The sequence below is a fragment of the Myxine glutinosa genome, chromosome 1 (assembly GCF_964187855.1).
Source record: "Myxine glutinosa chromosome 1, kmMyxGlut1.1, whole genome shotgun sequence".
NCBI lineage: Eukaryota > Metazoa > Chordata > Myxini > Myxiniformes > Myxinidae > Myxine > Myxine glutinosa.
This window is the reverse complement of record NC_136261.1, coordinates 370,826,081-370,853,646: the sequence shown is the minus strand read 5'-3', so window position 1 is coordinate 370,853,646 and position 27,566 is coordinate 370,826,081. Positions and strand designations below refer to the sequence as shown.

Here is a 27,566-nt window from a genome sequence, read left to right as displayed (position 1 = left end):
TAAATTAGAAAAACAATAAATGTATTTAATTTTATAAACTTTATTAACAAATCAACAATCAGATTGTAAATACATTGTTATAATCACAAAGTAAATAATCAGAAGAGAATGAATGAACAAAACGGAATGAACAAACAATGGAATGAAAATAAAGAACGGAATGAATGAACAAAACGGAATGAACGAAATCATTAAAACGAGCAAAACCGCACGGAGTCACCAACATGTCTATAAACCCCAATCGCGGGTTTAACGGGGTCCAGGAAGTTCCCCCTGAACACGTGCAGAACCCGCGAGTCCCCAAAACACGTAAACTCTCCCTCCGCACAATCCAACAAGAACCCAAACCGTTCAGGATCCCCCAGCACGGACAGGAGGGTTCTTTGATTGTTGTGCCATGTTGAGTATTTGTTTTCATATTTCACCAAACACCAAGACTCAGGATTCCCTCCTAACATGCACTCATTCCCACCCCCTTTCCTCCCCATGGAGTTTAAACAGATTCCGATTCCCCACGAACGACTCGACCTCACCTCGACCTCCCAGTAATGACGACCCGAGGAGAAACTCTCAGAGGAAAGAACTTGTGCAAGACGATCAAACCGATGAGGATGTTTCGGGTGATGATTGTCGGTCCTGGTTCGAGTCGCCGTCCTGAGATCCTGGGAGATCTTGACCCAAGGATGTGCAGTGTTTGGGTCCAGACTCGGGGTCCGTCCATCTGTGGACACGATGCGGGGTCACAGACTTTGTTAGACACACGGACAGAAACATAAACACATTAATCTCTTTTATAACATTTGAAATATGAAATACATTATTAATTTCACCTTCTTTACGAAACACAATTCACCTTTCTTTACCTGGTTAGGAATCCCCGACCATCCTCTTGTTCCCATATAACAAAACCCTCCCCCGACCATCCTGTTGTTCCCATATAACAAAACCCTCCCCCGAACATCCGGATATTTAATTTTCGCCTTCGTTCGATTTTCTTTTAAAATAAAAATAATGACGTTTCATGGAAATTGTAACATCTTGTGAATGGGTTATGGGGAAACATAAACCTGGTGTTACCTTAACGGTCAAGGTGGCGGGTTTAACATATTAAGGTCCTGAGATTGAGCACCTGTCGTACCGTTAAAATAACACCTGGGCCCTGTTGCTGGAAGGATATCACATATTTATCCACTGGAGAGCTTCGAGCAACCGGGTCCAGGTGGGCTGATTCAACCTGTCATCCTTCCGAGGTGGACCAGGTGAGTACCAGCTTACTGGGAGTAATAAACCATTCGAGCATCCTGCGTCGGATTGGCGACCTGGCCAGTACTGCACTCCTTAGCCAATGAAATGGCGGGAAAGGAATTTTATTGTTACCTCCAACCAACGAAGGTGGACCGAGGTTATGTTTTCTCCCCTGTCTGTTTGTGTGCAGGATATCTCAGAAAGGTATGGACGGATTCGGACGAAATTCGGTGTACCGGTGGGGGAGGTGACAAGAAATAATTGATTCGATTTTGGTGAAGATCCAGATCCGGATACGAGAATTATTTTCGGGATTCTTCTTCATTGATTGGTGGTGGTTCAGATGCAGCCTGTGGCTGTTTGGCTGCATCATTTTCTGGGGACAGGACGTGCACTGATGCAATGCCCCCATTACCAGTCGGCAGGTATTCATTTTTCCCACCTTAAAAGGATGACAGCCTGTGTCAGCCCACCTGGTGTTCAACATCATGGCAGGGGCTCAAACTCAGGACCCGAATATTTAAAGCCAGCCACCTGAACCGTGAAGCCAACACCAACCTCACCATTGAATGATCGGGCGAACAATGATATACAGCACTAGACTATAGGGCATGTCGTCAAAATCCCTTCAGAAAGTGCTTTTTGTGGTCTCCACATTGGAACTACATATATTATGTCTTAAAATATAGGTATTGCATGTCTTATCAATATCCCCTTTGTTCCCACGCTCAAAAGTGGAGCATTAATTAGTAATTCTCGCCTAAAAATAATGCGTCAAACAAGTAATGTTTTTAAGGGGGTACTATGGGTCAAAAAGACCTGACTACATTCAAGAGGTATTATCTTGCCAATGTTTTGACAAATGATGCCATGTTTGGTATCAACATAATCATATAAGTGTCTAGTTTTAAGAAATACATTAATTAGCGCAAGTCAAGGTCAATCTTGTTAGTGACCCGAGGTCAAATGTCAATGACCTTAAATTTGGGCTAAGGTAAAATTAAAAATTTGCTCATAATTTTGTACACATTTACAAATATCAGATCATGCTGTAACATCACCAAGTTGTTTATAGGTTAGCAAGCTGTTATCTAATGGAGAGTGTTTTGAAAAAATATTTTGCATGTTGCCATGGCAACGGTTTGCCAAATTTTGTGATTTTTTCTTGCTGATGAACTATTCGGACTGCCATAAATTCTGAACTAAAGATATTTTCCAAAAATGCTCTCATTCGATCACAGTACATAAAACAATCAACAATTGTGCCAATTTTCAAGGATGTAGCCCACTCACAACCTAAAAAAAATTACGATCAAATCATTAATGGTCAATTTCAATTATAAAATAGGTTAAATTGGGAAAAACATAAGTTTGTGCAGCACTATAAAGGATTTAAAAAGAAACTAATTTTCTAAAGCAAATGGCTCCTTGGAAGATTTTTCCTCTGTATTTTAAAAATGAAATAACTAGATTTTCAAACCCCAAAATGCTGTACTTTCCTTTAAAAACTAATCAAAAAGTGTATGTGGCAACCTACTGAAATATATTTCTTCTCTAAATATAACTTTCTCTTTGGTATTAGTATCTCTACTGTTGAGATTTTTTTTTAATTGTCAAGTTTTGCTGCGGTTATAATTACTGCACTAACATGGACTACCAGATAAATACAGTGCACATGTTAGGCAAAAACAAAAAAATTCAAAACATTTGCTTGCCCTCCCCCAACTGACTCTTATTTTTATGTAAAGGAATACCAACCTAAATTTCAACATTCAAAACTGCACACATTTTTTTTTTTCTGTTAGAAATTGCACATTCTAAATTACATCAAAACTGATGAATTTTAAACAATCATTCACAAGGGAGGAAAAAATGATTATGATTAATGATTAAGTTGGTAGAATATATTTGGAAAGGTCTTCTATCAAGTCATGTAGCAAACATTTTGCGGGGTCTTGCAGGGTGCAGGTTGGCTCCCTAGACTCCCGTGTTATAAATCCTCCAACAGGGATATCTATGGTAGGCATCTACCTTTTGTAGGGCAGGGTTATGTCAGAATATTGAAAAAGCCCGAAGATATATGGAATCGATCTACTACATGTAAAAACAAAAGTCCCACATTTTACGATTCATGTAGACTACACAAATCACAACATTTGGGACTGACCTGACCCAATTTCATAGGCCTCCCTACGTGATTGTACATGCAATTTTCTCATTCGTGATGTATTTGTGGGCTACTTTTAAACTTACCGGATGATTGGGTGATATTCTGATGCTTCTGTTTAGCAGTTTGGGCACGTTTTTGCTTGGTAGAATCAGTGAAATACCGGTAACACACTGCGTGGCAACCCCCAGTTTCAGGGACCGGCAATGCACTTCCACATGCGCTGCAGTGTAGACCATGATCGCGGACGAAAGACCTCGCTAAATCGGCCTGGTTTCCCACCAAATCGCTCCAAATATCTACAGCACTCAAGAATGTTCTCCACATTTTTTCGGTAAATGGCACAATATCACCACCGGCACCTGGAACATGTGCATAACACCTATTTTTTACACCAAATTTGACACCAACTGATGCCATTTTCACCGATACTTTTCACCAAACAGCATCTGTTTACACACGTGACCCGCTATTCGCCGTACCGCAGCACTCTCGTACGATGTTGCTGATTGGCTCCTTTTGCTATACTAGGGCGTGCCCGTACTATATATATATCTAAAAGTATATCCCCCCCCCTCTATTTACATGCAATGGTTTGGTCCAAAGCTAACGGCTTGCGAGTACGGTGACAATCCCCCCCCCCCTCTATTTACATGAAATGGTTTGGTCCAAAGCTAACGGCTAGCGGAGTTTGGTAAAGAAATCGCCATAGCGTGCACAAATGCGCAGGAAAGCGAAAGAATCGCAAATTAGTTTTAATTAGTTTTAAAACATAGTTTAACGGCAACATAGCGGCAACATAGTTTGCCAACGTGAAATAAATGAATACGCTCTCAAATGTGCCAAAAAAAAAACAAAACGCTACCCGTACGCTCTACCCCGCCCGTACGCCCGTAAACAAAAAAAACAACACTCTTCGCTTCCGCCCTTCGCTCTGACTGAATTGGGAGAAATAATGCGCATAAGAAATCGAGAAATTATTATTTTCTCCGGAAGAAATCGAATTACGTACCGTAATGGCGCACGCGCTGGGCTCGGCTCGCTGCTCGCTCTCACATCGGCCACGCCTACGCAATAACGCGTTCTGTGATTGGATGCCGGAAGTGCAGTCCTCACTGTCCGGAAGTTCGCAAATCGCAGTTACGATGAATCGCAAATTAGTTTTAATTAGTTTTATAATTAGTTTTAAAACATAGTTTAACGGCAACATAGTTTGCCGACGGGAAATAAATGAATACGCTCTCAAATGTGCCATCCGAGGCAGAGTGTGTTCGCCACGTTCGGCACACGTGATAGCTCGCTGCTCTCTGATTGGTTGAATCGTTTTTTGGACATAGCTCGGTAACTACTAAGGCACATCCTCGGGTCCCCAGCAATATACCTGGCAAGTTTCAAGTATATCGGACCGGTAGTTGTCGAGAAACAGTGGTCACAGACATACAAACAAACAAACAAACGTACAAACAAACATACACACAGAGATTACTGGAATTATAGATAGATGAGGCCCATGTTGATATTTTCCGGACCAATCGCATAAATGAAAAATCACAGCAACGTTGATAAATGAAACGTACAATTTGATTGGATAAATATCGAGATCGTGATAATTATTTTACCGACGAAATATTAGTTATTCCAACCTAAAATTCGACAAAATGCTCCAACCGATGATTCGGGAATATGAACGATAATTCATAAAAAATATTTAACTTAATTATAAAATAAGTTTTATTTAGTCGGGAGATGGAGACCACAAGACAAGCTCTTAGGACCACATGCCCTATCGTCTACACGATGTCTCAAAAAGTTATGGACAGATTCGGACGAAACTTGGTGGATAAGTTGGGTGTGTGACAAGGAAGAGGTGATTCGATTTTGGTGAACGTTCGAATCTGGATCTGATCAGTGGGACAAAAATGGAATGAATCAGCCTGGTATACCCTCTACCAGGTGTATGCATTCTGCCAGGGGTATGCAATCTACCAGGGGTATGCAATCTACCAGGGGTATGCACTCTACCAGATGTATGCACTCTACCAGAGGTATGCAATGTAGCAGGGGTATCCCCTCTACCAGGGGTATGCACTCTCCCAGGGGTATGCACCCTACCAGGTGTATGCACTCTACCAGGGGTATGCACTCTACCAGAGGTATGCAATCTACCAGGGGTTTGCCCTCTACCAGGGGTTTGCAATCTACCAGGGGTATGCAATCTACCAGGGGTATGCACACTACCAGGGGTATTCACTCTACCAGGAGTATGCACCCTACCGGAAGTATGCCCTCTACTGGAGGTATGCACTCTCCCTGAGGTATGCCATCTACTGGAGGTATTCACTCTACCAGGGGTATTCACTCTGATGGAGGTATGCACTCTACTAGGGGTATGCCTTCCACCGGAGGTATGCACTCTACCAGAGGGTATGCTGGAGGTATGGCCTTAACCAGGATTATACATTCTGCCTAAGGAAGACACTCTCCCAGGGTTATGCACTCTACCAAAGGTATGCACTCTGCCGGTGGTATGCACTCCACCAGAGGTATGCCCACTACCGAGTGCCCTTGTATTTATTGCTGTTAATAGTGGCACTGCGTCTGCGGCACAGCCACACTTCCAGAAAATGAAGCAACCAGCAGCCAAAGGCTGGATACGAAACAACAACAGAAGTAACATCTTGTGAATGAGTTGAAGTTATCCACTCATTTCATCTGGAGCTCACCGTGAAGTTACTGAAATCTCTTGTTTGATGTCACCATAAGGGGATTCTTCTTCACATGAAGTTATTGCAGTCGCGGGATTTGGGAAGTGGGGGGGGGGGGGGCGGGGTGGATGGGATCAATTTTACACCTGAACCAATCACACTGAAGCGTGAGTGTGATTAACGAATCAGGACGTGACAGGACGCACAAGGAACAGTCGACAGAGGGGGGAAAACACCAATGGTCTAGTTGAAGGCCAATATAGAGGGAGACTTGGATAATCAATGGTTATGGGGAGGAATGTGAGGCAGGAGCGGATGCACAGGATGAACAAGGTGATCCAAGGTGTGGACAAGATGGATACAGAAGGAAACTCTAAAGAGGGGAAGATGGAAATTTGGAAGGAGGAGGAACTGGGGTGGATAACGAGGACAGGAAAGATCATGGTTTTGGATTGGGAACGATCGATTTGGGATTGAGATGGTGGTGAACAGGTGTCTTAAATACCTGGAGGGAAGAATGACATTGAAGAGAGTGTGGAAGTTGGTTTCACAGGTGGGAAAACGAGGAATGAATGATTCGAAACATGAAATGAAGAAATGCTTAGAAAACACGAAAGATGAAAAACTCTTTCTTTTTGGAAAGAATGAAATGATCTTGTCCCGTATTTATGGTGATAATGTCCCGTTTATCACTATTATGCGAGTACTATATGCAATTCGAGAAGTGTTTGCTATTTACACAATCAAAGATTCACAAGTACAGTGCTGTACTGTATATTTGTTTACCGATTATGTTGTGGCAGGCACAAGGGGCAATAATTCCGCGCACCAGTGGGTGGCGCGAGCGTCCAGGTGGGGACCGAAAGCACGTGCCCCGCCTTTCGACCGATCGGCCATGCCCGGGGACGAGGCGTGGCCTCGGCACATATATGCGGGCTCTAAGCTCGAGCCCGCCTAGTGCTGCAGTACGACCTTTGGAAAAAGACTCTTTGTTATAACAAACGCGTTGTGGCCTACCTCTCTGGCAATCGAGTCATGTGCGCGCAGCACTCACACTGGTGACCCGGATTGGTTCAGCCGTTGCTGACCACCGAACGCGCCATGGCTACCAACGCTGTCGCAGTCAAACTCCCGGAGTTTTAGGAAGCGCACGCCGACGTTTGGTTTTTGCAAGCCGAAGCTCAATTCCACCTCCGAGGCATAACGGCGGACGAGACCCGGTACTACCACGTGGTCGCCGCCCTCGGGCCTGGCACTGCCGCCCGAGTCGTGTCCATCCTTCGGCGCCCGCCAGGCGACAACAAGTACGAGGCGATCAAACGTCTCCTCATCGCCACGTTCGGCCTCACGGAGATCGAACGGGCCGACCGCCTCCTGGACCTTCCCACCCTCGGCGACACATGACCATCCGTCTGGATGGATTCCATGCTGTCCCTGCTCGGAGACCAGCCCCCGGATTTCTTATTCCGGGCGCTTTTCCTACGCCAGCTACCTGCACAGGTATGCCTCGCGCTGGCCGGTTCCAAAATAAAGGAACCACGCGCCCTGGCCGTAGAGGCCGACAAGTATTTCGCGGCCTGCGACACGCGGTCGGTGTATGGTGCTGCCGTAGTGGATCCCGGCGCGGAGGCTCTAGCGCTCCCGACTTCCCTCATGGCCGCTGCTACGCCCCATCCACTACCGCCGCTGCCACCACCACCACCGCCGGCACGGCCGCTGCGGCCGTTACCACCGCAAACCTGGTGCTACTACAATGCCAGGTTTGGCCGCCAGGCTAAAACGTGTCGCCCGCCATGCTCTTTTGACGGGTCGGGAAACGACCGGCGCTCACTTGCGGCCATGAGCGTCGGCCATTCCGGCAGCCTCCTTTTCATCACGGACACCTTGTCATGGCGCCGTTTTCTTTGCGACACAGGAGCGCAGGTGAGCGTCCTCCCCGCCTCCACGTCCGACAAGCAAACCGCGGGCCGGGGCCGCCAACGGTACACCCATCGCACATTCGGGAAGCGTTGCCTCTCACTGCCGTTCGGAGGGCAGCGCTTTCAATGGTCGTTCGTGACCGCCAGCATGCCAATGGCTCTGCTGGGCGCGGACTTCCTATGTGCGAATGGGCTGTTGGTCGACGTGAAGCGCAGATGGCTCATCCAGGCCGAAACCTTTTGCTCGCTCGCTTGTTCGCTGAGCGGCTCACCGAGCGGCTTGCCAAGCGGCTTGCTGGAAGGTTCCGTCCCGGCGAGTTTCGTTTGCACGCTTCCGGCAGCGGACGACTTTACCCGCCTCCTCACCAGTTTCCCGGCCCTCACGCGGCCCACCTTCTCAGCGGTGGCCGTTAAACACGGGGTGGAGCACCATATACCCACGGTCGGGCCGCCGGTCTATGCCCGGGCACGCAGACTCGAGCCCACGAAGCTCGCCGTGGCGAAAGTGGAGTTCGCCATGCTGGAGCGGCTGGAGATCGTACGGCGCTCCAACAGCGCTTGGGCTTCTCCTCTCCACATTGTGCCGAAGCCCGGCGGGGGATGGCGGCCATGTGGGGACTACCGCCGGCTCAATGATGCCACCACCCCCGACCGCTACCCGGTCCCGCATATCCAGGACTTTTCCGCCCGGTTGGCAAACACGACCGTGTTTTCCAAGGTGGACCTCATCCTGGGCTACCACCAGGTCCCCGTCCAATCCGACGACGTCCCGAAGACGGCTGTCATTACCCCTTTCAGCCTCTTCGAGTTCCTGAGAATGCCTTTCTGGTTGAAGAATGCGGACCAGGCGTTCCAATGGCTTATGGACAGCGTCTTGCGCGACTTACCTTTCCTGTTTGTCTACCTGGACGACATCCCCGTCGAGAGCGCGTCCCGGGAGGAGCACCTGCTCCACCTCTGCACGCTCTTCGAACGCCTGGGCCAGCATGGCCTAATCATCAACCATGCCAAGTGCCATTTCGGCGTCGCCACCATCGACGTCTTGGGGCACCGCATCACCAGGCACGGGGCCGTCCCTTTACCAGCCAAGGTGGAGGCGGTCAGGGATTTCCCGCAGCCCCACACGATCAAGGGGCTCCAGGAGTTCCTGGGCATGGTAAATTTTTACCACCGCTTCGTGCCCCCACGTCGCCCAGCTCCTCCGCCCCTTGCACGAGGCCCTCCGGGGCAAGCCGGGCAAAGGTGACATCGCCTGGTCGGAGCCGATGGCCGTGGCATTTGCGGGCACAAAGTTGGCCCTGCCGACGCCACCATGCTGGCGCACCCGGCGCCCGATGCACCGATCGCCTTCACCACCGAAGCGTCGGACTACGTGGTGGGCGCGGTGCACGAGCAGTGGTTGCGTGGTGCTTGGCAACCGCTGGCGTTTTTTAGCCGGCAGCTTCGCTCGCACGAACGCCACTATAGCACCTTCGACCGCGAGCTGCTCGGGCTCCACCTGGCGGTCCGACACTTCCGCCATCTGCTGGAGCGCCGCCCGTTCACGGCTTTCGTCGACCACAAGCCCCTTGTGTTCGCGATGGCCAAGGTCGCCGAGCCATGGTCGGCACGGCAGCAGCATCACCTCTCTACCGTGTCCGAGTACATGACGGACATCGTCACGTGGCGGGTAAAGACAACCCGGTGGCGGATTGCCTTTCCCGGTCCGTCGTGCACGTGGTCCACCTCGGGGTCGACTATGCCCGGATGGCGGAGGACCAGACCGCCGACCCCGGCATCCAGGCCTTGCGGACCGCGGTCACGGGCCTCTGCGTCACCCAGGTGCCGTTCGACGCCGCAGGCGCGGCCCTCCTATGCGATGTCTCCCTCGGCCGGCCTCGCCCCATCATGCCGGCTGGCTGGCGGCACCCAGTTTTTGACGACATCCACGGCCTGTCCCACCCGGGCACGAAGGCATCCCAGAAGCTGGTTGCGGTGAATTTCGTCTGGCATGGCCTCCGGAAGGACGTCCGCGACTGGGCCAGGACGTGCCTCGCGTGCCAGCGCGCAAAGGTCCACTGCCACACCCAGGCCCCGTTGGCCACGTTTGCGGTGCCCGAGCATCGGTTCGACCACGTACACGTCGACTTGGTGGGACCTCTGCCCCCCTCGCGGGGGTTCACCCACCTCTTCACCATGGTGGACCGCACCACACGGTGGCCGGAGGCCGTCCCATTGGCGGTGATGTCTGCGGCTGATGTGGTGCAAGCCTTCATCGCCACTTGGGTTGCCCGGTTCGGTGCCCCCTCGGACATCTCGTCCGACCGCGGCCCCCAGTTTACCTCGGAGCTCTGGGCCACAGTGACGCAAGGCCTTGGGGTGAAACTACACCGCACCACGGCCTACCACCCCCAGGCCAATGGCCTGTGCGAGTGCTTTCATCGCTCAATGAAGGCCACGCTCCGGGCCAGCCTCCACGACGGCGGCTGGGCCGACAGACTCCCCTGGGTCCTGCTGGGCCTCAGGACGGTGCCCAAGGACGACCTGCGCGCGTCCTCGGCGGAGCTGGTCTTCGGGCAACCACTGCGGGTACTGGGCGAATTTATCCCCGACTCCACGGCTCGTTGGTCCGCGACGCAACAGCGCTCCGTCCTTCAGGAGACTGCCCGGAGGTTCGCCCTGGTGCCGACGGCACACCACGGTTGCCCGCCTTCCCACGTCGCCCCGGAGCTTCGCACGGCAAAGTAGGTCTTCATCCGGCACGACGCCCAGCGGGCACCGCTACGGCGCCCGTACGACGGGCCCTTCCGCGTGCTGGAGACCGGGGACAAATTTTTCACCATCGACATCGGCGGTGCCCCGGATCGCATCTCAGTGGACCGCCTCAAGCCGCCCCACCTTGATCTGGACCACCCCCCGCAAGCAGCTCTGCCTCCGCGTCGAGGGCGCCCCCCGGCAGTCGGACCCCCGGCACCCCCCCAGCCCCGCCGTCCCGCTATCCCCGAGCCCTGCACCCATCGCCAGGGGGCGTTTCGGCCGGGTCATCCGGCTTCCCCGCAAACTCACCCTTCAGGTGTGCAGGAATTCTGGGGGGGCGCGTGTGGCGGGCACAAGGGGCAATAATTCCACGCACCAGTCGGTGGCGCGAGCGTCCAGGCGGGGACCGAAAGCACATGCCCCGCCTTTCGACCGATCGGCCATGCCCGGGGACTAGGCGTGGCCTCGGCACATATATGCGGGCTCTAAGTTCGAGCCCGCCCAGTGCTGCAGTATGAGCTTTGGAATAAAGACTCTTTGTTATAACAAACGCGTTGTGGCCTACCTCTCTGGCAATCGATTCATGTGTGCGCAGCACCCACAATGTTTTTGTTTGTTTGTCTGTCTATTATCCGTCATTTCACACCGATCTTAATGAAGGTTAACCAACTGCTAAGGCTCGTCAAAGGTTATAAGTTTATTGTTTTTGAGGTCAAAAGGTCAAGGTCACAGCAACGCCATGTTTCCTGACATAATTTTTTTCGACAACTTGGCACAGAGTCGTTGTTGAGACTTTTTGGTCTGCATCACCACATTCTACTCCATCAGCACTTTGAAATCAGTGGATTTGCTAGATCACCTTTCGTCAGCCATGTTTTCAAGCGGTCAAGGTCAAACTTATCTAAAATTACATCCGATTGACGTGAAATTTGAATAAGGTTTGCACATTGGGTCACTCAATTAGTTTTTCCAAAATCAAAACGGCGAAAACATCAAAACAGAAAAACCTGGAATGGCACTCGCTGGAGCTGGAGAACACACATCAGCAAGTTTACGTTTTGTATCCCACTGATAGGCTCGATCTGCATTCGGACCTGAACCAAAATAACATCGGGTTGTTCTTGTCACCTACACAATCCGTCCACCGAGTTTTGTCTGAATCCGTCCATAACCTTTTGAGGTATCCAGGGCCGTCTTCAGAGCAATGTCGCCCTGGGCAAAGCAACCCGCTGGGCCCCTTCCCGCCCACTTTGAGAATCATTTCGGCAAATATTGGTTGTTAATGCATTATAATTGACAACGAATTTAAACTGTACATACCTGATTACATGAGGATGGAAGATGCTCACTATTCACAATTCACAAGAGTGACAAGACAAATAGTTGGCGCTGTGAAATGCTGACGGCGCTTGCTGGAATAAATTTGAGAGAAGTGCGTGACGTCATTCAAGATTCAACAAATGGCAATCGGGATGCGCAGTGAAACTTGTTTTGTATTTTACACAGTGAATAAATGAGTGGAAATCTTAATGAAATAAGGTTAATGCATATTATACCATTTGCATAAAAAATGAAATGTAATCTGCTGCAGTCTTATTTCGTAACTTAATCCCAGGCCTTTCCAGGGAGAGGTCGAGTAATTATCCACTCTGCCCAGAGATCTCTCATGAACAATATGGCAGCATGGTGCCCCTAGAATCGTGGGGCCCCTGGGCAACTGCCCAGTGTGCCCATGCGTTAAGACGGCCTTGGAGATATCCTGCTTACAGATAGACAAACGATCAGACAGACAGCCCAACGGGTGAAAGCTTAACCTCCGTTCACCTTTGGAGGTGGAGATAACAATCAATTTAGCTGTTTTTAAATGTTAACGGTTTCCATGACATCAATTTCACCCCATTACAATCAAATGGGATTTTTGTGATTTTATTATTCCCATATCTCAAAATAGTACAGACATCTCTATCTACCATATAAACCACATTGTCAGTTTGTGTGTTTTTCCAGATGTCTGTCCCCCTTCACAAGGGTAGGTTTTAAAGGCCAATCTTTTAAAACGAATGTAATCACTATGGTCTATTTTTGAGGACAAAACAAACATGAAAACCATTTTCCATGAAATAGTAATTATGTCTCTTCTATTGGGGGTGTAGGTGGTGGCTTGCAAAACAAGCCTCAAGGGTGGTGTACAGCAGCGTTTAAAAAAAAAATCTATATAATAATACCGTAAGGATTCGACTTTGTTATCCCTTTTACGCCGCACCCAGTGACCCGATGCCCACGGCACGAATGGATTTACGATCTACGAACCGCGCTCTTTGTTTATCACGTACAGCCAGACTCGAAAAATCTGAATTAGTCGACTTTGGGGCCCAAAAGCATCCGATTAACGGCCGATACGACGCCATCTTTCGACGCCATCGTATTGGCGTCTGCTGGCCGAAGGCGATGCGAGCCGTCCGCTGATTGGACAGTCGAGTGGTGTCATTAAATAATGGGCCGTGCTTACTGCTTACTGATATTGATCTGAAACTTGCAAATGGGCATGTATTGCAAAGCAATTTTCCTTCTTATATTGTCCAAGTCTAAAATACACACCCACACACACACATAAATCAGCTGATGGTCAAATCTGCATTCCCTACAACCAGTGATTACAGGTTTAAAAAATGATTTTTTGACGTATTGACTCAACGATGTAAATAGGAAAGCATTAATTTAATTATTTCCTTCTTATTCTGTAAAAGTGGCCTCGACGGTATAGTGTGCGATTGCCCAAAGCAGGTTCTTATTTTGACAATCGTTAGTCGTACAATAAATACTTACGGAATATTAAATGGAAAAAAATGTTTCTTTCTTGAATATTTTAAAGCATTTTGTTTTTCATTCCACATGGTGTGTTTCTTCCCTCCCTCTGTGGACCGTGGACTGGAAGTGGACAACCAAGTGCCGGCTTCCGGTGGTAGTATAATCCTCTGTAGCAGTGTAGGGTTTTATGAGCCAATGATTATGGTGCGGCGCATGTCGAGTCACAGCAGGATTTTATGAAACGCCATTTGAAGTTGTGAAAAAAGTCAGAGTACCTGCTAACATGTCAAGCTACAGCAGGGCGGCGCAGGTCAGTTATAGTTAACTAGCAGAAGTACCCGGCATTGCCGGGCGGTGGAGGGGAGGGAAGGGGGAAGGAGAGGGGAGGGGAACAGGGGGGAGGGGAGGAGAGGGGGGGAGGGAAGGGGGAAGGAGAGGGGGGGAGGGAAGGGGGAAGGAGAGGGGAGGGGAACAGGGGGGAGGGGAGGGGAACAGGGGGGAGGGGAGGGGAACAGGGGGGAGGGGAGGGGAACAGGGGGGAGGGGAGGAGAGGGGGGGAGGGAAGAGAGAGGGGGGGAGGGAAGAGAGAGGGGGGGAGGGAAGAGGGAGGGAGGGGGGGCAAGGGGAGGGGGGAGGGAAGAGGGAGGGAGGGGGGCGAGGGGGAGGGGGCAAGGGGAGGGAGGAGGGTGGGGAAGGGGAGGGGGAGGGGGGGTGTGGAAGGGGTAGGACAGAAAGGAAGGGGTAGGGGGGAAAGGGAGGAGCATGGGGGAAAGGGATGGGGAAGGGGTAGGGCAGAAAGGGAGGGGGATGGGGAAGGGGTAGGGCAGAAAGGAAGGGGTAGGGGTGAAGGGAGGGGCATGGGGGCAAGGGAGGGGGAGGGGAGGGGGAGAGGAGGGGAGGGGGGAAGGGGAGAGGGTAGGGTGGAGGGAGAAGGGAGGGGGAAGGGTAGGGGGAGGGGGGAAAGGGAGGGGGAGCAGGGGGGAGGAGGGAAGGGGGAGGGGGGAGGGTGGATGGGGGAGGGGAACGGGGGGGAGGGGAGGAGAGGGGGGAGGGGAGGGGAACGGGGGGGAGGGGAGGAGAGGGGGGAGGGGAAGGGGAAGGGAACGGGGGGGGAGGAGAGGGGGGGGAGGGGAGGAGAGGGGGGGAGGGGAGGAGAGGGGGGAGGGGGAGGACAGAAAGGAAGGGGTAGGGGGGAAAGGGAGGGGAGGGGGAGGGGAGGGGGAAGGGGTAGGGCAGAAAGGAAGGGGTAGGGGGAAAGGGAGGGGCATGGGGGAAAGGGAGGGGGAGGGGAGGGGAAGGGGGAAGGGGAGAGGGTAGGGGGGAGGGGGAAGGGTAGGGCGAGGGGGAGGGGGGAGAGGGAGGGGAGGGGGAGGGGGGAAAGGGAGGGGGAGGGATATAGATGGTTACTGGCAATTGATCACATCCAGAAATGATGTAATCCACACAATTTATGTACTTTACATAACGTTAATAGGAATACATGGCCGTGTCGATGGGAATTCAGTTTGTTTGAAATAAATCACAAATATCAGATGAAAGTGACCAAAAACCTATGTGGTGTGAATGGCAATGTTCCTCGCTGAAATGTGGAAAAACTGAATTACGTGCGAACGCATAACTGTGAGATTATGGCGGCAAAGTTGGAACATCACGTGATCCTAGCAGAAGTACCCGGCATTGCCGGGTGGGGGAGGGGAGACCCGTACATTCCCAACCCGGACATTCGCCCTCTCGACTCAAGCTCGTATTCGATTCGTATTCGAAATCGAAAGGGGAAAGGGGACATCCTTCGTATTCGAAAACACGAAATATGAATTAAAATTTAATTCATATCGCACAAAATCGACACAAAACACGATCGCATAAAGGTGAAAAACCGTAATCGCTTTTCGCCCTGAATTACGTGCAAACGTGTGACGTGTGACGGGATGGAATATCACGTGATCGCTCTGAGCGAATCAGCGAGCTCTGGCACCGGCTGAGATTAGCGGGTACTTCGCTGAAATGTGCTGAGATAAATATGAATAAAAAATATGGATCTCGTCAAATATTGTCTCAGCCATGTTCGTCCCAGGCTCAATGGCCATGTCTATGCCAAATATCAAGCACGTGAGCCTCTCCGTTTCGGAGTCTATCGGTAACATTACACATACACACACACACACACACACACACACACACACACACACAAACTGTGTTTTATATATATAGATGAACGGATCAATGAGAATGTCCTTTACTGTACATACTGTACTTTACCACATCGGTTAAAAACGCTGCCGCAGGAGATCTCCGATGGTCTTTACTTTTGCTTCTGTTTTGGATTCGGTTCCCGCCTCCTGATACCTCGCAGGTGTGGACGTTAAGCCAGCTGTCTCATCTGATTGGACAGTCAAAGGCGACAGCAAGCCGTCCACTGAGTGGACAATCCAGAGCATGCATTTGTGCCGGTGTCGGCGATCGTTGTTCATATACGCACTCTTCATTCTCATCTTTCTTCCTAACTCTTACTCGGACAAGCAAATCCCCTATGCCATCCATAATGGTACACTCTATCCATACACCACATCCTCCCTTCCGTGGATGTTCCACGGGTTTCGGCTAGTAATAAATGCAAGGGGCAGAGAGGTGAAATTTGCTGCACCTGACGTGCAATGTGTGCAGAGTAAAACGAGTTTTCATTTACATCCGTAAGATGTCTAATAAATAAAAAACATACGAGTACACCTGACACTAGGCCGAGGCTTCAGACTTTGGCACGCTCACGAGGCTGCACCATTGAATAAATTGTTCCTACCCATCATTTTTGACGAGCTTTTTACGAATGTATATATCAGAGAGTACGCTGGTACTTTCTATGTCGGGATGGCGTGGAAGAAAATGTCGGTCCCATCTGCGACGTGCAAAACTAAAGTTGGAGTATCTTCTTTAAAAAGTCGCTTCGGGTACATATGAGCGCCTACCTGGTCTGTTCAGCTGATTGTCGAGGTAGGGATCACTTTTCAGTTCTGCAAACCATGGCCAAGGCAAAAAAAACCAGATCGGTCAAATCCATCTTGAATTCCTGGATTTCATCTTGTCGTTATCATCTGGTGTTGGCCTCACGGTTTGGGTGGCGGGCTTGGGATCCAAAGGTCCTGCGTTTGAATCCCGTTGAATTAACGCTTGGTGGAGTTGATTCAGCCTGATCATCCTTCTGAGGTTGGCAAAAATGAGTACCAGATAACTGGTTGTGGAGGCATTGCATCAGCGGCAGCCACACCCACAGAAAAATGATGCAACCAGCAGCCGGGTGGCTGCACACGAACCACTCACATCTTGTTGTTCATAATAGACCTAATCTTCTTCAGACGGCATATTTCTGAGCTGCCAATATCAATGGCAATGATTCGTTCGGCCACCATCCGACTGAGTTTTACTTCCTGTGACATCCCTTAGTATTATAATTCTAATAGTTTGAAAGGATTCCACAAAAACTACGTAAAACTACATTTCTTTACAAAATAATAGCCGGCGAAGCCGGTGTTGTCAATAAACGCGTACGTATTATGTCGAAAACCAGATTATGCCTTGGCTTGAGAATTCCGAAGCGCAATGGAGGCCGCCATCTTGCGGATGCGGAAGTATGCATAACAAATTGAAAACGTTCAATAGGAGTTTCTTTCACCCGTCTTTGTTTGATTCACCATCTTATGCACCTCTAATTTATTATTAAAATACTTTAAGACCAACCTCGGCTCGCACGGGCCTGGTCACCATCTTACACGAAAAGCGTCACCAAACGCCGGAACCAATGAGATTCGAGCATTTGAAAAAATATTTCTAAAACCAAATCATGCAATGGAGGCCGCCATCGACCGGATGCGGAAGTTTGCATATAACAATTGCGAAAAAGTTCAATAGGAGTTTGTTTCACCCGTCTTTCTTTGATTCACAATCTAATGCACCTCTAATTTGTAATTAAAATACGTTAAGGCCAACCTCGTTATCTTCAACGAAAATCGTCACCAAACACCGGAACCAATGAGATTCGAGCATTTGAAAAAAAATTTTTTTAAGCTTATTACGCGTTTAGAACGCTTATTACGCGTGAAAACGGCCTCAAATATTCTAAAGTTGACGAAGAATTATTTTTTAGAAATCTCGCGGCCGTCGGGGATAGTTTTTCATGGCCAGAAATACGGCAAAAGCGGCTTACATAAAGAAAGAAAGCTCGGTTTGATTAACGACAGTCACACATTGCCGTTGAAACGGCGCTATCGTCTGACCTGTCGGCACTGATCTTACTGCAAGCTAACTTCTTCTGGTGGAGGAAGCCGCAGTGCCCGGAACGAACCAGCCCTGACAGCGACTGAAGTTAGAAGACGACACACATACTGTGAAAACATATGTTAAGCCCAGTTAAAATTTCTTAAAATAGGCCCTAAGCTAGCACATCGTATAGTTACTTCCTTAAGCTTCTTGTGACATTTATTGTATGTAGGTATTGGGGAGGACTGTCTGCTCTTCTCTTTTACCAAGTCTTACCAGGTACAGTACCTACTACACCTACCTACTCCCAACTACCTAACCTACTGATGCCATAGTGATGGGTAAAATAGTGGCAAGAGGCCTTGGCTTCGCCGGCTCATTGCGGCTTTGCAGTCGGGTACTAGTAGGACCAGGGTAGGCGTGGCTATGACGGTCATTCAGCTTGATGGAGGCGGGGCCACTAGACACATTTGCCTCAGTGTCGGCATTGTGCGTGATAATGTGGAATCAAATGATATCAGCAGAAATATCATGCCTCGGAAATGCCTTGTTTTTCAGTGTTACATTTATGAAAATAAAATAATAGCTACACACCGGCACCGCACACGGGACACGTGATCACGAACCTTCCAGTCACGGGGCAAGTCAAAGGCGAACCACATGATCAATAACCATCTCGAGTCACGGTTTCTCGGCGGCAGATTCGCTACGTCGGCGCATCACTGATGCTGTCTTATTGAACAGCCTGAACAAGGGATCAACTCGAACTCTGAATTGAATAAATATTTGAATTGACATTTAGTGTTCCTTTCATCTTTGTTTTGGCATACTGCATTGACTGGACTGGTCAATGGTCAACTAATTGATATTTAAATAAAAAGATCGTAGTGTGGTGCTGTGCACACATGATTCGTTTGCCAAGAAGGTAGGCCACCACGCGTTGTACAAACTGAAATGCTTTATTAACAGCTCGCACGTAAGCACTGGGCAGGCTCGACTATCGAGCCTGCATATATGTCCAGAGGCCACGCCTTGCCCCCGGGTGTGGCCGGTCGGCCGAAAGGTGGGGCATGTCCTCAGTTCCACCCTGCGCCTCATGACGCCTTCGCTCCGAGCGTGGCCCGAGCTGCGCTTCCACGCCCGGACGCTCGCGCCACCCACTGGTGCGCGGAATTATTGCCCATTGACAATGTGTCCACCACATGCGCCCCCCCCAGAATTCCCGCGCACCTGAAGGGTGAGCTTGCGGGGAAGCCGGATGACCCGGCCGAAACGTCCTCTGGCGATGCGTGCAGGGCTGGGGGGGTGCCGGGGGTCTGACCGCCGGGGGGCGGCATCGACGCGGAGGCAGAGCTGCTTGCGGGGGGTGATCCAGATTGAGGTGGGCCGGCTTGAGGCGGTCCACAGAGATACGATCCGGAGTACCACCGATGTCCACGCTGAAATGTTTGTCCCCGGTCTCCAGCAAACGGAAAGGCCCGTCGTACGGGGGCCGCAGCGGTGCCCGGTGGGCGTCGTGCCGGACGAAAACGTACTCCGCCGTGCGAAGCTCCGGGGCGACGTGAGAGGACGGGCAACTGTGGTGTGCCGTCGGCACCGGGGCGAACCTCCTGGCGGCCTCCTGCAGGGTAGAGCGCTGTTACACTGCGGACCAAGGACCCGTGGAGTCGGGGATAAATTCGCCCAGTACCCGCAGCGGTTGTCCGAAGACCAGCTCCGCCGAGGACACATGCAGGTCGTCCTTGGGCGCCGTCCTGAGGCCCAGCAGGACCCAGGGGAGCCTGTCGGCCCAGCTGCCGTCGCGGAGGCTGGCCCGAAGCGCAGCCTTCATTGAGCGATGAAAGCGCTCGCACAGGCCGTTGGCCTGGGGGTGGTAGGCCGTGGTGTGGTGCAGCTTGACGCCGAGCCCTTGCGCCACCGCTCCCCAGAGCTCCGAGGTGAACTGGGGGCCGCGGTCGGACGAGATGTCCGAGGGGGCACCAAACCGGGCAACCCACGTGGCGATGAAGGCTTGCGTGACGTCAGCCGCAGCCGTCGCCGCCAATGGCACGGCCTCCGGCCACCGGGTGGTGCGGTCCACCATGGTGAGGAGGTGGGTGAAACCCCGCGAGGGGGGCAGAGGTCCCACCAAGTCGACGTGCACGTGGTCGAACCGACGCTCGTGCAGCGCAAACGGGGCCAGCGGGGCCTGGGTGTGGTGGTGGACCTTTGCGTGCTGGCACGCGAGGCATGTCCTGGCCCAGTCGCAGACGTTCTTCCTGAGGCCATGCTAGACGAACTTCGCTGCGACGAGCTTCTGGGAGGCCTTCGTGCCCGGGTGGGACACTCCGTGGATGGCGTCAAAAACCGGGCGCTGCAAACCAGCGGGCACGATGGGGCGAGGCCGGCCGAGGGAGACGTCGCACAAGAGGGCAGTGCCCGTGACGTCAAACGGCACCTCGGTGACTCGGAGGCCCGTGACGGCGGTCTGCAAGGCCTGGACGTTGGGGTCGGCGGTCTGGTCCTCCGCCATCCAGGCATAGTCGATCCCGAGGTGGACCGCGTGTGCGACGGACCGGGAAAGACAATCCGCCACCGGGTTGTCCTTACCTGCGACGTGATGGATGTCCGTCGTGTACTCGTACACGGCAGAGAGGTGACGTTGCTGCCGGGCCGACCATGGCTCGGCGACCTTGGCCATCACGAACACAAGGGGCTTGTGATCGACGAAAGCCATGAACGGGCGGCCCTCGAGCAGATGGCGGAAGTGTCGGACCGCCAGGTGCAGCCCGAGCAGCTCGTGGTCGAAGGTGCTGTAGCGGCGTTCGTGCGGGTCAAGCACCACTCACCCACTGCTCGTGCACCGCGCCCACCGCATAATCCGACGCGTCGGTGGTGACGGCGATTGGTGCCTCGGGCGCCGGGTGCGCCAGCATGGTGGCATTGGCCAAGGCCAGCTTTGCGCCCGCAAACGTCGCAGCCACCGGCTCCGTCCAGGCGATGTCACCTTTGCCCGGCTTCCCCCGGAGGGCCTCGTGCAGGGGGCAGAGGAAGTGGGCGACGCGGGGCATGAAGCGGTGATAAAAAATTCACCATGCCCAGGAATTCCTGGAGCCCCTTGATCGTGCGGGGGCACGGGAAACTCCTGACCGCCTCCACCTTGGCCGGCAAAAGGATGGCCACCCCGTGCCTGGTGATGCGGTGCCCCAAGAAGTCGATGGCGGTGACGCCGAAACGGCACTTCGCGGGGTTGATTATCAGGCCATGCTGGCCCAGGCATTCGAAGAGCGTGCGGAGGTGGAGCAGGTGCTCCTCCCGGGACGTGCTCGCGACTAAGATGTCGTCCAGGTAGTAAGTCGCGCAAGACGCTGTCCATGAGCCGCTGGAATGCCTGGGCCGCATTTTTCAACCCAAAAGGCATCCGCAGGAACTCAAAGAGGCTGAAAGGGGTGATGACGGCCATCTTTGGTACATCGTCCGGTTGTACGGGGACCTGGTGGTAGCCCCGGATGAGGTCCACCTTGGAGAAAACGGTCGTGTTTGCCAACCGGGCGGAAAAGTCCTGAATATGCGGGACCGGGTAGCGGTCGGGGGTGGTGGCATCGTTGAGCCGACGGTAGTCACCGCACGGCCGCCATCCACCACCGGGCTTGGGCACAATGTGCAGAGGAGAGGCCCATGCGCTGTTGGAGCACCGTACGATGCCCAGCCGCCCCAGCATGGTGAACTTCGCTTTCGCCACGGTGAGCTTCGTGGGTACGAGGCGGCGCGCCCGGGCGTAGACCGGTGGTCCGACGGTGGGGATATGGTGCTCCACCCCATGTTTGACGGTGACCGCTGAAAAGGTGGGCCGCGTGAGTGCCGGGAAACTGTCGAGGAGGCGGGTAAACTCATCCACTGCCGTAAGCGTACAGACTAACCTCGCTGGGACGGAACCTTACAGCAAGCCGCTTGGCAAGCTGCTCGGTGAGCCGCGCAGTGAACAAGCGAGCGAGCTGAAGGTTTCAGCCTGGACGAGACGTCGACGCTTAACGTCCACCAACAGCCCATGCGCACAAAGGAAGTCCACACCGAGCAGGGCCATTGGCACGCTAGCGGTGACGAAAGACCATTGGAAGCGCTGCCCTCCGAACCACAGCGAGAGGCAACGCTTCCCGAATGTGCGGATGGGTGTTCCGTTGGTGGCGAGCAAGGCGGGGCCCCGGCCCGCGGCTTGCTTGTTGGACGCGGAGGCAGGGAGGATGCTTACCTGCGCTCCCATGTCGCACAGTAAATGACGACCAGACGAGGTGTCTGTGATGAACAGGAGGCTGCCGGAATGGCCGACGCTCGTGGCCGCAAGTGAGCGCCGGCCCGGTCGTTTCCTGACCCGTCGAAAGAACACGGCGGGCGGCACGTTCTAGCCTCACGGCCGAACCTGGCATGATAGTAGCACCAGGTTTGCGGTGGTGGCGGCCGCGTCGGCCATGCCGGCGGCGGTGGTGGTGGCGGCGTCGGTAGTGGGCGGGGCGTAGCAGCGGCCCCGAGGGAAGCAGGGGGCGCTGTAGCCTCCGCACTGGGATCCACTATGGCACCACCGTAAACCGACCGCGTGTCGCAGGCCGCAAAAAAATTGTCGGCCTCTCCGGCCAGGGCGCGGGGTTCTGTTAATTTTGAACCGGCCAGCGCGAGGCGCACCTGCACAGGTAGCTGGTGGAGGAAAAGTGCTCGGAACAGGAAATCCAGGCACTGGTCTCCAAGAAGGGACAGCATAAAATCCATCTGAACGGACGGTCATGTGTCGCCGAGGGCAGGAAGGTCCAGGAGGCGGTCGGCGTGTTCGACCTCAGTGAGCCCGAACGTGGCGAGTAGGAGACGTTTGAGTGCCGCGTACTTGTGGTCGCCCGGCGGGCGCCGAAGGATGGACACGACGCGGGCGGCAGTGCCGGGCCCGAGGGTGGCGACCACGTGGTAGTACATGGTCTTGTCCGCCGTGATGCCCCGGAGTTGGAATTCAGCTTCGGCTTGCACAAACCAGACGTCGGCTTGCACTTCCCAGAACTCCGGGAGTTTGACGGCGACAGCGTTGGTAGCCGTGGTGCGTTCAGGGGTCAGCTATGGCTGAACCAGTCGGGGTCACCAGTGTGGTGCTGTGCACACACGATTCGTTTGCCAAGAAGGTAGGCCACCACGCGTTGTACAAACTGAAATGCTTTATTAACAGCTCGCACGTAAGCACTGGGCAGGCTCGACTATCGAGCCCGCATATATATCCCGAAGCCACGCCTGGCCCCCGGGCGTGGCCGGTCGGCCGAAAGGCGGGGCATGTCTTCATTTCCACCCTGCACCTCGTGACGCCTTCGCTCCGGGCGTAGCCCGAGCTGCGCTTCCACGCCCGGACGCTCGCGCCACCCACTGGTGCGCGGAATTATTGCCCATTGACAATGTGTCCGCCACACTAGTTTTCCTACTCGGTCAAACCTGAACCTTGCTGTGCACATGCTCAGATAAAAGAGCGTGTCACGTGTACAGTGTGTTTGACTAACGTCTTTCTGATGATTTATAGTGACTATTTTTGTCTGGCGACAATCTACTCAAGTATTACTGAGGTCTTCTGATTTCTCAGAACCAGGATTTGGATACTACAGATAAATACTTATATCTTGTCTTGATAAAGTTCTTCAATGAAGTTAATTTTACAAAACGATTATCAGAGTGTGTGCTGGCACTTTCGCCTCTCCGTACTCACATCGGGACGACGTGGAAAAAAAATTGCTTGCCCCACCCACTGATACAAAACGAAAGTTAGTAGTTTGTTGAGGATAGTTGCAGTTCGAGTGTTTAATAAGTTTTGTTGACACTTCAAGTAAGCAAAACAGTAAAAACCACGAGAGTGTCTTTCATGTCCAGCCATCCATAAATTCCTCTCGAAAGGCTCCGCCCCTCCCCTCTGTTCTCACCCTATTGGTTAGAGGGAAACCACAACATTTATTTGGGGCATTTCTAAGTGCAGTTCGTTGTGTGGCCTGAGGCTGGATTAAGATATTACTCTTTGAGAAACGAGCAATAAGACAGAGCTGCAAGATACAGTCAGGCTTATGTAAAACAATATAGGAACACGTGTACAGTGTTTGACATTGCTGATTAAGATACACTGCCAGTCTAAAGTTTTAGAACAGCTCAATTTTTCCAGTTTTTATTGAAATTTACGCAGTTTTATGTCTCAATGTACTCTGAAATGAAGCACAGAACAAATAAACAATTGGAGATAAAAAAAGAAATCATAGAATCACTTTGTTTCACAAAATTTAATTTAAATTTTTGACTCAGCAAAGTATCCACCTTTTGCAGATATAACCGCCGAACACACTCGTGGCATTCTTTCTCCAATGGAAATCAAATATTGTTTGGGAAGTTTTTCCCAACACTGTTGCAGAAGTTCCCACAAATGTGTTGCACTTGTAGGTTGCTTTGCTTTCACCCTTCTGTCCAATTCATCCCAAACCAGCTTGATGGGGTTTAAGTCTGAAGACTGTGCTGGCCATTCCATGATTTGTGGCCTACCCTCTTGTTCTTTTCCTCGAAAGTAGTTTTGACATAGCCTGGAGGTGTGTTTCGGGTCATTATCTTGCTGTAGGATGAACCCCTGACCAAACTCGGCGTATACCAGAGGGTATTGCATGGCGCTGCTGTGGTGGCCCTTTTAGTTCAGGGTGCCAGTCACTCTGTGCAAGTCGCTGACTCTGGATCGAGCAAAAGAAGCCCAGACCATCATGCTTCTCCTCCATGTTTGACAGTTGGTGTCACACACTGAGGAACCATCCTTTCGCCCACTCGACGGCGTACAAAAACCCTGTGTGATGAACCAAAGATTTAAAATTTTTATTTATCGGGCCATAAGACCTTCCTCCAGTCTTCAGTAGTCCACTGGCGGTGCCTCATGGCCCAGGCAAGCCTCTTTTTCTTATTCTGCCATCTTAGCAATGGCTTTCTTACTGCCACTTGACCTGTCAAACCTGCAGCTCGAAGTCTTCTCTTCACAGTTGAAACTGAGACTTGTTTACTTCGACCAGTGTTAAGCTGTGATTGAAGCTGTTGTCCTGTGCTCCACCTATCACACAAGCTGTTGACTCTCAGAAACTTGTCTTCTGATTCTGTTGTGGCTTTGGGTCTGCCAGACCTCTTCCTGCCAGAGTTTCCTCCAGTTTCCAATATACTAATCCCTGCAGTGCAATATTGTCCAAATAATGCTTCGGAGGGTGTAATAACAGTCTGTTTCAACACTGCTTTTATACAGACAGGGGGTTTGTAATCAAGTAATCAGCAGAGGTTGGGACACCTGTAGGAATTGTTTGCATGAACTTTCAAGGCTTAATTTACTTACATTGCTGCAGAGCAGCTGTAAGTTGTTAACCCATTATTTGTTCCTTGAAGAAGGCCTTTTTTTTTTTACAATATAACTGTGCAAATTACATTATTTTCCCGTTGTTGCTTACATAAACTTTTTTTAACCTCGAGCAGTTTGCTGCTTACCTTTGTACCATTTCAGGTTATTCACTGGATATTAAACTGCGTACATTTCAATAAAAACTGGAAAAATTGAGGTGTTCTAAAACTTTTGACCGGTAGTGTATCCTGACACTTTTGCTCCAAGATTGGGCACCAAACCATTGTGTTATTCCACATTGTAAAAAAAATAACAGAAACAAGCGAATTTAAAAAGCCCACAGAATCTTGTTTTTCACAGTCTGAGAGTCCTTTAGGTGCTTTTTTGCAAACTCCAAGCAGGCATTCATGTGTCTTTCACTGAGGAGAGGCGTCCGTCTGGCCACTCTTCAATAAATCCCAGATCGGTGGAGTGTTGCAGTGATGGTTGTCCTCTGGAAGTTTCTCCCATCTCCACACAGGATCTCTGGAGCTCAGCCAGAGTGACCATCGGCTTCTTGGTCACCTCTTACCAAGGCTCGTCTCCCCCGATTGCTCAGTTTGGCCAGGTGGCCAGCTCTAGGAAGAGTCCTGGTTGTTCCAAACTTCTTTCATTTAAGAATTATGGAGGCCACTGTGCTTTTGGGAACCTTCAATGCAGCAGAAATTTATTTGTGGGCTTTCCCAGATCTGTGCCTCAACACAATCCTGTCTCTGAGTTCTGCAGGCAGTTCCTCCGACCTCATGGCTTGGTTTTTGCTCTGATATGCATTGTCAGCTGTGAGACCTTATATAGACAGGTGTGTGCCTTTCCAAATCATGTCCAATCAATTGAATTTACCACAGGTGGACTCCAATCAAGGTGTAGAAACATCTCAAAGATGATCAAGACAAATGGGAGGCACCTGAGCTAAATTTCAAGTGTCATAGCAAAGGGTCTGAATACTTATGTAAATGTGATATTTCAGTTTTTTCTTTTTAATAAATTTGCAAAACTTTCTAAAATCCTGTTTTCTCTTTGTCTTTATGGGGTATTTGAGTGTAGATTGATGAGGGAAAAAATGAATTTAAACAATTTCAGGATAAGGCTGCAACATAGCAAAATGTGAAAAAAGTGAAGGGGTCTGAATACTTTCTGAATGCACTGTAGTAAGCTCCGATGTAATTTCAGGGACTTCTTGCAACTTCAGTTGGCTTTCCTACTTTCCTTTTTTGTCAACTTCGAGTGACCAATCACAAATGTAGAGAATTATTTGATGTTGTTATTAGAGATGTCCTTGCAGTTTGTAAAAAGTTGATGATCATGTACTGAGAACTGATCAGGTACTGAAATCATGTACTGTTGATGATCATGTACTGTATTCAGGCTGCTAATTTGTAGAGTCTCCGTATGTGGCTCGACCACAAGAGTAATCAAGTAATGTTGTAACCAGTGGAGTGTTTGTCGAAGCTTGAAGCAATAATTGATTAAGTGTAAATGAGGCAGTGATGTAAGGATTGCCTGTTTACTGCAAATGGCCAAAGAGATGTTGATCTTCACAAGCACATGATCAGATGAAAATGCATTCTTTGTTTGAAATTAGTTTTGGTGATGCATTATCTGTTTGAAATTTATTTATATTTTGTCGTTGATGATTTTGTGGAAAAATTTTCAAAAGTGAACTTTCAAAAAACAAGAAAGCTTTAACTATGTTGAACATATAAACCAAGTAAGAGAGAAAAGAAACAAGTGTATCAGAATGAATAAAAAAGGGAAGCAAAATCAAAGGAAAGGGAACGAATTAAAGTCAAGAAAGTGGGAATTTGGAAAGATCATGGAAAAAGAGAAAAACCAAAGAAGGACAATGAATTTCCTCGTTAAATATCATTCTTTTCAATCCCTTCACCCTCCATGTCCCATTGCCCTTCATTTCACTTACAAAGACTTCTCAAGCTGCTCTGGTCCAGCTCAGCCATTTGGAGCTCCACTGGCTCTGTTGAAAGAAGGAAAGATAAAGCAACATCACAATCAATGTGGATACCCTGCTGTTTATTTTTACAGTAAATATTTTTTGCTTTAAGGAACAATTTATGAACATGAACAGATTTGAACAATGTGTGAATGCTAACGAGGCCTTTCCCGCATGTGCTGTGTGTGAATTTTCAGAGACTTGCTTCTGCCCATCAGGGCACTTTTAACCTGCCGCTGCTAGGGAGAAGTGTGTAACTCAAATACTCTTTTTAAACATGATTTTCAGCATTTAAACGAGTGGCAAATCATAGATGATTAACCATAATTGTTTTGCTCCTGGATGAAAATCAGACTCCTGGAAAAATAGGAAATACGAGAAATATCTGTGGATGAGACCGAGA

The 27,566-nt window shown here is 50.6% G+C and overlaps 1 long non-coding RNA gene across 1 annotated transcript; it reads right to left on the bottom strand.

The window, feature by feature from the left end:
- Positions 1 to 24: 24 nt before the first annotated feature.
- LOC144889839 (uncharacterized) lies at positions 25 to 27,238 on the bottom strand. The gene is made up of 2 exons (XR_013622105.1): positions 27,134 to 27,238; positions 25 to 721 (listed from the first exon to the last, which is right to left on the bottom strand). It is a non-coding gene; the product is annotated as an uncharacterized LOC144889839 (long non-coding RNA).
- Positions 27,239 to 27,566: the final 328 nt, after the last annotated feature.